This window comes from Coptis chinensis, chromosome 7, assembly GCF_015680905.1.
Source record: "Coptis chinensis isolate HL-2020 chromosome 7, ASM1568090v1, whole genome shotgun sequence".
Taxonomy (NCBI): domain Eukaryota; kingdom Viridiplantae; phylum Streptophyta; class Magnoliopsida; order Ranunculales; family Ranunculaceae; genus Coptis; species Coptis chinensis.
In genome coordinates, this window is record NC_141462.1 from 82,316,440 (window position 1) to 82,328,860 (window position 12,421).

Below are 12,421 nucleotides of genomic sequence, written 5' to 3' on the forward strand. Positions count from 1 at the left end.
TTTAAACAGCGTTGGCCAATAAAATCCACATTGTAGAACCTTGGCCGCAGTTTTCTTACCACTGAAATGACCACCACAAGATTAGTCATGGTAGAAGGATAACACGTCATTGTGTTCCCAGTCGGGAATGCAATGACATATCAGTTGGTCGAACAATACTTGAAGAGGTAGGGATCATCCCAGATATAAAATTTCACAGTGGATAAAAACTTTTTCCTGTTCGTACGAGTCTAAGATGAAGGAACCTCCTCGGTAACTAGGTAGTTTACTATATCAGCGTACCAAGGAGATGAAAAAACGGAATACAAGTGTTCATCCGGAAATGAATCACAGATGGGTTCGGCATCATTATCGACATCATTGACAAGTCGTGATAAATGGTTTGCAACCACATTCTCGCAACCTTTTTTATCTCTAATTTTTAGAGTAAACTCTTGCAAGAGAAAGATCCAGCGGATCAACCTCTGTTTTGCATCTTTTTTCGCTAATAGGTAACGAAGCGCCGCATGGTCAGTGTAGACTATTGTGGAAGAACCAACTAGGTAAGGATGAAACTTATCCAGGGCATATACAACTGCGAGAAACTCTTTCTCAGTGGTGGTATAGTTACATTGAGCTTCATTAAGAGTTTTACTAGTGTAGTAAATGACAATTGACTTGTTCTCTCGTCGATGCCCTAGGACATCTCCAATAGCGTAATCACTCGCGTCACACATTAATTCAAAAGGTTTAGACTAATCAGGTGGTTGAATTATAGGAGCTGTAGTCAGGGCAGATTTTAAGGTCTCAAAGGCTTGTTTGTAATTGAAAGTGAAGTCAAATACGACATCTTTAAGCAGGAGATTTGTTAAAGGTCGAGCAACCTTTGAGAAATCTTGAATAAATCTCTTATAGAATCCTGCGTGTCCTAAAAATACACGTATGTCGCGAACTGATTTTGGTATATAGGGAAGCAATTTTTTCAATCTTAGCTTTATCGACTTCGATTTCGTCATTTGAAACAATATGACCTAGAACTATTCCTTTTGTAACCATAAAATGAAAATTTTCCCAATTAAGAACAAGATTTTTCTCTTCACAACGTACTAAAACTTTTTCAAGATTTGATAGACAGCTATTGAAAGAATTACCATATATTGTGAAATCGTCCATAAAGACTTCCATAAAACGTTCAATCATATCACTGAAAATGTGAAGCATACTGATAAGAGCCCAAAACTGTAGTTTTAACCCCTTTAACAATATTGCTTTTGACCAATTATGTGATTAATAAGTAAGAGTTAGTACTGCTATTGTGTTCTTATGTATTTCAGGCATTGGAGTCGAATATGTGCAGAAATGCGCCCTTTTTCGAGATAAAGGAGCAATGGCTGGTTGCTAAGAAGTTTTGTGATTAAATGCCAAGATTCAAGGAGAAAAAGCCTTTTTAAAGCCTGGTCAAAGCTAAAAGGTCAAGTCAACATGGGCAGAAATAGCGCACAAAAGTCAACAAAACTTCCAAAGGCCGTATCTTTGGACTCAAACTTTGGAATTAGGCCTACCTTATGTCAAAACAACCGGCTTAGAAAGAGCTTTCCAATGGTCCAAGTCTTGACCTAATTAGAGGAGCAAAAGTGGGAAAAAAATCTGTGGAAGTCAAATCCAGCTGAAAATGCCTCTGTGGACTAAAGAAATTGGGTTTTTGGCTCGATTTTCCGGCCCAAAACATGGCTCCTCAGCCCATGCACAAAAAAGTGAATCTGGTTGTTTTAGATCTAGTTTTTAAGAATAGTGAGATCTAGATTAGAAAATTAGGTTAGACTCCATTAATTAGTTCCAATAGCTTGTTTTAGATCTAGTTTTTACCTTCAATTAATTAGTGTTAGAACAAAGTAGATTATTATTTAGAATCACTATTAGTTTTATAATAAAGTATTAGTTTTCATTTCAATTTAGTTATTGATTAAATTCTTATTTAGTTTTAGTTGTTTTAAATTCATAAATTAGGTTGTCTTCATTTTTATTCTTAGACTATTGTTAAAATTAGATTTATAAAGTATGACTTGTTATTATTGTTCTTGTGTTTGGAATAATAGTATAATGATATTAGGCTGAAACCTCCATTAGAGGAGGTTAAGGAAGCCATGTGAGGATGATTACTTGTTAGAATAGTTGTTATTTAGAATAGAAATTTCACATCTCATTACTCTCACCATTGTTCTTTGTGTTTGTTCAATTGAATTTGTTTAAGTCTTGAAAGTTAAGAGTGAAACGAATCTGTACTCTATATATATTGCATGAATATATATGTGAGAGTAGGAAATAAAATCTTTGATACCGTAAGAAATAAGTTAGAGTAATCTAGTTTAGTTTTTACGGGTTATCAAATGGCGCCGCTGCCATCTTAGTCTCGTTCAAGACAAGCATTCAATTGCTTAAATTCAAAGGGCAATCCCCCATTCTCTACCCACCCACCCTTTTCATTTTTCTTTCTTTTTTTCTCATATTTTCGTTATTGTTCACTATTTTAAGCACAAAGCGCGCCCGCCCTCCCTTCTGTATACGGAATCATAGCAAAGAATACTGCGGTAAAGGTATTTTTAAATTTCCAAAAATTCTAAAATATTTCAGGTATAATATCTAAGGTGTTATTGATTTACTGGAATATTTTCAGAATTTTTCTAATTGTTTTACCTTGTGAACAAATACGATCTTTACATTGCTGCATTTCAGTTTTCAAACCGTAAGTTCTTGAAAAACAGACGAGTAAGGTTACTTAGGCAGTTCCAAAAATTCTAAACTTTTTACAGGAGTATATATCCTAAGTCAGGAGTTTTCAGTAAAAATTTAACGAGTTTTTTATTTGTTTTGACCTCCTAACTAGTGGAGTGTTTCCAGTGTGTTTCTGCAGTTTTGTAAACACTTAATTTCAGGAACAACAGCCGATAAGGAAAGTTTGTAGAACTCCAATTGCTCTAAAAGTTTTACAGGAATACCCATGATCTATCAAGAGTCCTCAGTAAAATTTTGGTTATTTTGGTCTTTGTTTTGATTAGTTAACCATTCCGTTGTTTGTATTGTGTCCGAAAATTGTTTCACAAACTTTGAAGATCAGTAGAAGGACTTTCATAGCTCCGATTGATCTGAAATTTTACAGGCTACTTTATAGATGTCTTAGAAAACTACTATAAAAATTTCATATTTTTTGGAGCGCGCCCCGCGCCCTAGATAGCCTATTTTTTAGCGCAACCCGCGCCTAAAACACTAGACATCATCCAAGGTTGAGCGCGCCCCATGCCCAACCAAAGCAAAGTTTGAGCGCCCCCCGCACTCAAGCGTCTAGAACTCGAGTTTGACCTGAGTGCCGCGCCCACCCAAGGCTAATTTCAAGCGCAACCCGCGCCTAAGTGCATGTTCCTCGAGCAAGGTCGGAGCGCACCCCGCGCCTAAGTGCATGTTCCTCGAGCAAGGCCGGAGTGCACCCCGCGCCCTACCCAGGCTAAAAGTGAGCGCGACCCGCGCCCTCTTATGTACCAGCCTGATTTTTCACAGGTTAGTTCAAGCTTTCATTTCTTCAAGTTATTTAGTGTTTCTAACATCATACAAACACTGAGATCACGTATACAAGACGTTATTCAAACACGTAGCAAGAAGGCATTCAGGTACTCCTTCTTCCACTTCTCGTCTCTTCTGTCAGAGGAGTTTTAATTCTAGTATAATCAGGCTTGTTTTTCATAGACATAAATACCACACGCCTATCTAGAATTTTACACACTACACCTGCATCAATGGCTAAAAAACTAAGAGACTCCTCTCTCTGATTTTTATAAAGCCCTAAATGATGGCCCTAAGTCGTGCATCGTTCTTTGCAGGACCCTAGTGGGGATTTTTTGAATTCCCCTAATATATTTAACTTGTTACTGGTTTTTCATGGTTTAGACCACAAGAAGCCTTACCAGCATATGCGTAGGATAGAACAAGTTCTCACTACATTCTATCATCCTAGCGTAAGTCCGGATCAAGTTAAACTTAAGGTATTTTCTTTCACCCTAGCCTACAAGGCGGCGTCTTGGTTAACTGCCCAAATCCCAAACTCTGTGCACTCATGGGATCAACTTGTTCAATTGTTCATGGAACAGTTTTACCCACCACTAAAGACAGATGAAATGCTTCACAAGATTCATTTCTTCCGCCAGAATCCTCATGACTCTTTTTCAGAGGCCTGGAATCGTTTCACTGATTTTCTCATTGAATGCTCGCATCATAATCTTGCGAAAGACACGCTTGTTCGTGCTTTCTTCAAAGGGCTTTCACATCGTCATAAGGAGGTTCTAGATATCATGACTGGGGGTAGTTTTCTTAGTAAAGGAGCCTTGGAGGCTTATACATTCTTAGAATATCAATCTAAGAGGAACAACAATTGGGGAGGTAACAACTCTTCCCGCTCCACTCTTTCTTCTGAGGTTAAACCTGATTCCGAGCTTAAAACTCTTATCGATGCCCTCACTAAAAAGGTAGATGTCATCTCTGTTAAACGACAACCCACTCCTGTCATGAACATTAAATCTACTCGTTGTAATGTTTGTTTTAGTCTCGAGCATTCCGACTTATATTGTCCTCTTGTCTATGCACAACCACCACCACAACCATCAAACTTCCACCAGTTAACTCAACCTCAAGGACAAGGAAACTTAGGTGACCAGAATAGAGATTTAGTGCCCATGACCCAGAATTATCAACATCAAGACATGAATGCTCAACAAGCCTTAATTCCAGTTCAACCATCTACAAATGAAATAGTAGTGACATTGTTAGAGAAACAAAATCAAATTATGCAACAAAACTCCAACTTGATGAAAGATCAGCATGATCAAAACTCTAATATGATGAAACAAATGATGCAAATAATGCAGTATTTGTGCCAAAAGGTTATTGACATGTCTCCTAACCAAAATAATAACCAAACAGGCGTGTTTCCAGGTCAAGCAGTGCCTAATCCTAAGTCAACAAACACCGCTTTCGAAATAAAAAGTATTCAGTGTAATGGTAATATAACTCCAGGGGACCTACAAGCAGTCACTACCCTTCATTCAAGGAGAGTAGTTAATAACAAAGTAGTTATGCCTAAAGACCATCCGCAAACAGAAACTGAAAATAAAACCATATCGAATACTGTCATAGAAATTGATGATCCTACACCTGTAGAGGTTCCAATATGGACACCTAGATGGAAAACGGCTAGAGACAAAGCAAAGACTAATAATATTGCTAAATATATAGATAAATCACCATATCCCCAGAGACTAGTTATGTCTAAAAAGGACGAAAATTTTGATGAGATTAGGGAAGTGTTTAAAAATCTGACTATAAACCTACCTTTTCTAGATGCTATAAAAAGTCTACCTGGACACGCTAAGTTTCTAAAAGAGTTGTGCACCAAGAAGAGGAAAACCAACATAACCCATGAAGCATTCTTAACTGAACAATATCCCTCTTTATCTGAACATAACGGAATTGTTAAGTACAAGGACCCTGGTCGTCCTACTGTACAATGCACCTTAGGTGATATCTTCATAACAACTGCATTATTAGACCTAGGAGCGAGTGTTAACTTACTCCCTTTTTATTTATATAAACAACTGGGTCTAACAAAACTTCAACCAACCAAAATGACTTTGCAGTTAGCCGATCGTTCTATTAAGTATCCCAAGGGTGTAGTTGAAAACATTCTCGTTAATGTGCAAGATTTTTACTATCCAGCCGACTTTGTTATTCTTGACACAGAAGTTGCTCATGATTCTATTCCCATCATCTTAGGGCGTCCTTTCTTGGCAACTACCAATGCCCAAATCAATTGCCGGGATGCTCAATGACTCTTTCTTTTGGAAATTTTTCTGTATAAGTTAACATGTTTAGACAAAAGCAAAGACAACTAGGTTTTCCTGTAGAAGGTGAAGTTAAGTCTATTGAGAGTTTGGTATATCATATTGGTGCTTCTGACGATCTCGTCCCTACACTAGTAGATACCCCTATTATGGAAGAAGACAAAGATCACAATTTTGACTCCTTGAACATAACTGAACTAGAGAAAGAATTTTCCACCCTGCCTTTCGACACTACAAGAGATGGAGTAAACCTCACAATAGACGAGATACATGAATTCCTCAAAGATGGAGATGAATACCATAATTATATGGATGCGAATAACCTAGATGAGGAATTCGACGAGTTTCTAAGAGCCTGTGATGACTCACCCTCTCAAGCACTGCCTAGAGCACCACCCTACCACCAACTACCTGAGCTAATCCCTCACAGAAACCAATCATTCTTCCCACCTTTTTCTTCTAACACTTATCTACATTCCAAGTATCTTCCACAACCATCCATTTTCTCACGATCATTCACTTGAACATCTTTTTGTTCAAAGAAAAAGAAGAAACTTTATGCTCGATTCGGTTCTAGATCCATTAGAATTCACTTCCATTATACTAAGTCATGCCATAGGAAATCTTGGTGCTTAATTCTGTTTAATGGTGCATCCCATGTTAACTATTTATGAAAAGATCCACAATTATTTAGATTATTGATATATGAGAAACTGCATGTTAATACATATATATCACATTAAGTCTAGGGAATCTGACTTTAAAAGACCCAAGTTTTTGTACAATACCAACTTTCTGGAGTATAGGCCAAACAAAAATTTTCAAACTTAAAAAGAGTTTTCTAATTTTGTTTGGGGGTGGCGTATTTTGGTATTTTATTTCAAATCATTTTGCCACCCTTTGCTTGTCATGTTTACTCCAAAGATAGTTTCGTTAGTTAAATGCAATAGCTTTTAATTGTGTTTCATGTTATCATATCATTTTTACAATATTTCTATTATAGGCACTGCCAATTTTTGCCACGTTTCTATGGTAAATTATTTCCTTATCTCTTTACACTTTTAGGACAAAACATTCGATTGTTTGTGGGTGGGATAGAAACATTTGCAAAAAATAAGCACTTTTAGGATGTAAATTATGCACTTTTCTTTAAAAAATTTAAAAAATTAAAAATCATAAATATTGTTTATACTAGGCACTTAGTGATAATGGTATTGTTCCCTTCTCCATGATGATATTAGTCTAGAAATCTCACGTAGTACTTGAATTAGGATTTAATTTTTGAAACATAGATTAATATGTAGGTAATAGTCATTGCATCTTTTCACGAACATCTTGTATGAGCATCTTTGATTGTACTTGGCAGTATTTTTCTAAGACCTAAGTTAGAGTACTTAATACATATCCTATGAGCATCTAGCCTAAAAGCCTCATAAGAATCAAATATCTGAGTAATGACACAAGGGAGAAGTAAATTCCTAGTAGAGAAATCACACATCCACTTGCTTGATCACCACACCATATCCTAAGCGAGAATTTAGGCTCTCTTTGGATTGATATAGCCAGAAATTCACACCTATATGAAATTTATTATCCGCTAGTCGCCCCACTGAGCTTTTCATTAGCCTTTTCACAAACCACAAATTCTTTACCCAATAAAACAAAAGAAAAAAAAAATCAACCTACCTATCTGGATAAGTCTGAGAAATGGGATGAGTGAAGAAAATATAAGAGAAATGTAAACAAAAATTAGTTAGTTGCTTCAGAAAAGAAAATAAGTTTCCATCTAAAGAAAATAAAATAAAAACTCCAAAAATAGAATAGAATGGAGTCAAAAAGCCAAAATAAAAAGGCTAAGGATGGAAACAAAGTGTAGAAGCAAAAGAACAAGGTTTTCTTTAGTTACATAATATGAAGACCCTACTTTATCAGACTTGTCTTTTTGAATATCTATTTCCTTCTTTCTTTAACCAACACCTACACCCCGTATCACCTAATAAAGACCTCTAACTTAATTAGGAATAAGTTGGTGTGATAGTAAGTGGTAGATATGTTTGATCGGCCTCGGCTTCCTTAAATTATCATTGAGATTATGAGAAAACGTGTGCCTACTGCACACTGGAGTTAGCAAACTTGAATGGAAAAATCAAAGTGTTATGTGTTTTGACACATTCCCTGTGAGAACCTACTTAGGTACGCTACCCAAAAGTTTCAGAAACGGACCTTCCATTGCATTTCATATCATAGTTCATTGTATAGTTGTTTTTCTTAAGATGATTTGATTGTTATGCATGTATTAGTTTAAATTTTAGAATGATCATTCTTGTTTAAATACTAGTGAGATGTATAGATCATTGAGACATAAATAAGGAAACAATAGTTTTATTTCTTAGTCGTTGTAGTATAGATGAAGTTTGTGAGCACCTTCACTGGAAAACTCTCATGAGGCTATAACTTGTCCACTAGGGAATTCCTAGTGGTTTAAGGCCTTGTTGCATATGGTCAATGCAATCGCACTCGGCGAAACGAGATTAGTTAGAACTCTATTTTTAGTCACTTATTCTAATTTCTCATATTTGCTTGAGGACAAGCAAAATGCTATTTGGGGGTGGTTTGATAAGAGCCCAAAAATGTAGTTTTAACCCCTTTAACAATTTCGATCGCTTTTGACCAATTATGTGATTAATAAGTAAGAGTTAGTACTGCTATCGTGTTCTTAGGTATTTCAGGCATTGGAGTTGAATATGTGCAGAAATGCGCCTCTTTTGCAAGATAAAGGAGCAAGGGTTGGTTGTTAAGAAGTTCTGTGATTAAAGGCCAAGATTCAAGGAGAAAAAGTCTTTTTAAAGCCCGGTCAAAGCTGAAAAGTCAAGTCAACACAGGCAGAAACAGCGCATAAAAGTCAGCAAAACTTCCGAAGGTCGTATCTTTGGACTCAAACCTCGGAATTGGGCCTACTTTATGTCAAAACAACTTGCTCGGAAAGAGCTTTCCAATGGTCCAAGCCTTGAGCCAATCAGAGGAGCAAAAGTGGGCAAAAAGTCTGTGGAAGTCAAATCTAGCTGAGAAAGCCTTTGTGGACTGAAGAAATTGGGTTTTGGGCTCTATTTTTCGGCCCAAAACATGGCTTCTCAGCCCAAGCACGAAAAAGTGGATCTGGTCTCCTCCATTTGTATGGAGAAGACTTAGCTCTTAAGGATAGTGAGATCTAGATTAGAAAATTAGGTTAGACTCCATTAATTAGTTTCAATAGCTTGTTTTAGATCTAGTTTTTACCTTCAATTAATTAGTGTTAGAACAAAGTAGATTATTATTTAGAATCACTATTAGTTTTATAATAAAGTATTAGTTTTCATTTCAATTTAGTTATTGATTAAATTCTTATTTAGTTTTAGTTATTTTAAATTCATAAATTAGGTTGTCTTCATTTTTATTCTTAGACTATTGTTAAAATTAGATTTATAAAATTTAAATTAGTTATTAAATTATGACTTGTTATTATTATTATTGTGTTGGGAATGATAGTATAATGATATTAGGCTGAAACCTCCATTAGAAGAGGTTAAGGAAGCCATGTGAGGATGATTGCTTGTTAGAATAGTTGTTATTTAGAATAGAAATTTCACATCTCATTACTCTTACCATTGTTCTTTGTGTTTGTTCAATTGAATTTTTTTAAGTCTTGAGAGTTAAGAGTGGAACGAATCCGTACTCTATATATATTGCATGAATATATATGTGAGAGTAGGAAATAAAATCTTTGATACCGTAAGAAATAAGTAAGAGTAATGTAGTTTAGTTTTTATGGGCTATCACATACAGCGTTGGAATGTACCAGGTGCATTGCAAAGGTTAAAAGGCATTCGTTTATATGCAAATGTACCAAAAGGACAGGTGAACGTTGTTTTTTCTTGACCAGCCGGATCTATAACAATTTGAAAGTATCCTGAATAATCATCAAGAAAATAGTAATATGCATGACCCGCTAACCGTTCAAGCATCTGGTCAATAAAGGGAAGTAGGAAATGATCCTTACGAGTGACTGCATTAAGTTTTTTGCGATAGTCAATGCATATTCGCCACTTCACTAGAATACGTGTAGAGATGCATTTGTCTTTATCATTTTGCACAACTATAATGCCAGACTTCTTTGGAACATGTACGGGACTCACCCAAACACTATCCGAGATGGGGTAAATAATACTTGCACCGAGTAACCTTAAAATTTATTCCCATACCACATCCTTCATGGTGGGATTTAGACGACGTTGTGGTTCACGTGATGTTTTGGAATTTTCTTCAAGATGTATGCGATGGGTGCACACATTAGGGTCAATGCCTTTAATGTCATCAAGAGACCATCCAATAGCAAAACGGTGTTCCTCAATGACATAAATTAAACGTAATTCTTGATCGGCAGTCAATTGTGATGATATGATAATTGGGTGACTACCATCTGGATCAAGATGGACGTATTTTAAGTCTGAAGGAATAGGTTTTAAATTAGGGGTGGGCGGAGTGGGTATTAAAGATTCTTGAGGAAAGTCATCGTCCATAGAGAAAACAGATTGATATTCGTCCAAGTTGCTTGATAGAACGGTAGTAGGGTCAAGTAGTGGTATTGACTCTAATAACTCATTTACATCCTTATGAATAATCATCAACATCAAATTCAGAATCACCAAAGGAAAGAAATTGGTGTACTTCATCGTCAGGAAAAGAGTTTGTGAAACATTCTTGTACAAGGGTGTCAATCAAGTTAACTTCACTATCATTTTCATTCTCTGGAATTGTTTCATCAACTTGAACACATTAACCTCGACCGAAAGATTTTCGAAGGACATGGTCATAGAACTATCCCTACAGTTTATGAGAGCATTAGCAGTTGCTAGGAAGGGATGCCCTAATATTATAGGAATGGAGTCACAGACAACTTCTGTATCCAAAATGACAAAATCGACGGGATAGAAAAAGTCTTGGACTTTTACAAGGACGTTTTCCACAATGCCTTTTAGATACTTAATAACGATCCGCTAACTGTAGAGTCATCGTGGTAGGTTTAAGCTCATAAATACCTAGTTGTTTGAATAAGTAATAAGGAAGTAAGTTCACACTAGCTCCTAGGTCTAGTAGTGCAGTGGCTGTATATTTGTCACCTAATGTGCATGTAACTGTTAGTCTACCTGGGTCCTTGTATTTGACTATACCATTGTATTCGGTGATTGACGAAAACTGTTCGGTAAGGAATGCTTGTTGAGAAACATTTGTTCTCCTTTTTGTGGTGCACATATCTTTTAGAAATTTTGCATGTTTTGGCAATTGTTTTAGGGCATCGAGAAAAGATAAGTTGATTGTCAAATTCTTAAAAGTTTCTCGAATTTCATCAAAATTTTCGTCAGGTTTATTCTTTGCCAAACGGGCAGGAAACGGTGCCTTAGGGCGGAATTTGGCATAAGGATCTGCCTGCTCGTTTCCCAATTTTTGAATTGGTGACTTTGATGAACTCATTGTTTCCACTGTAGGTTCATTATCGGGAGCAAATTCATTGGAACCTTCGGTTACGTTTGTTTGATCATCTGGGATACGGATTTGATTGTCAACGGTTTTGCTAGAACGAAGAGTAGTTATGGCATTCACCTCACCTTAGTTTGGAGCATTTGTACTAGGTGCATTGGTGACTTCACAGGCAGTGTTCGCTTGCTTAGGGTTCGAAACTGCTTGGCCAGGAAACACACCTTTCTGACTCTTTTCTTGCGCTAATTGTTGAAATGATTGTTGGATAGACGTTAGGATTTGGGATTGTTGGTTCATGTAAGCGAACAAAGTCTCGCTTGTCCTATTAGTAGAGAGAAGCATAGGTTGTGCAACAGGAACAAGTTCACGATTATTGCTGAGAAGTTGTTGATTATAGCCAAAATTTCGATTGGCTGGAACAAGGCTGCGGTTGTTTTGATAGTTATTATTGGAATTACTTTGAAACTAATTTTAACTTTGTTGGTATTGTTGATTATTTCCTTGGCGGTATGGAATAAAGTTGTTGGGTTGTCGAACAGGTGGATTTACGAAACCTGGAGGAGCCATCTGTTAGTTATTCGGGCGCCAAGCAAAATTCGGATGTTGTCTCCAAGGTGCATTAGGAATGTTGAATGCACATGCCTCTTCTGATGGTTGAGTAGGAGGGGGGGGCATATAACAAAGGACAATACGCATTAGGATGGTCAGGACTGAGACAAAGAACACATGGGGAAGTGTTAATGTTCATGACCTGTTGTGGGAGTTGATTGTTTACTTGATCTACCAGACCATCTACTATTTTAGTAAGGGATTCTATCAGATTTTTTAATTCGGGATCGGGTTTTACCTCAAAAATAGATGTAGCTTTTGTAACAGTATCCTTAGATGACCTAGAAGAATCAGTGTTACCCTAATGTGTACCTTTTGTTGCTTGTTTTTCAAGAAAAGTATATGCTTCAGTAGCTCCTTTGTCCATGAAGCAACCACTGTTGATTATATCAAGAGTTTTTTTTGATGATCAGAAAGCCCATTAAAAAATGAAC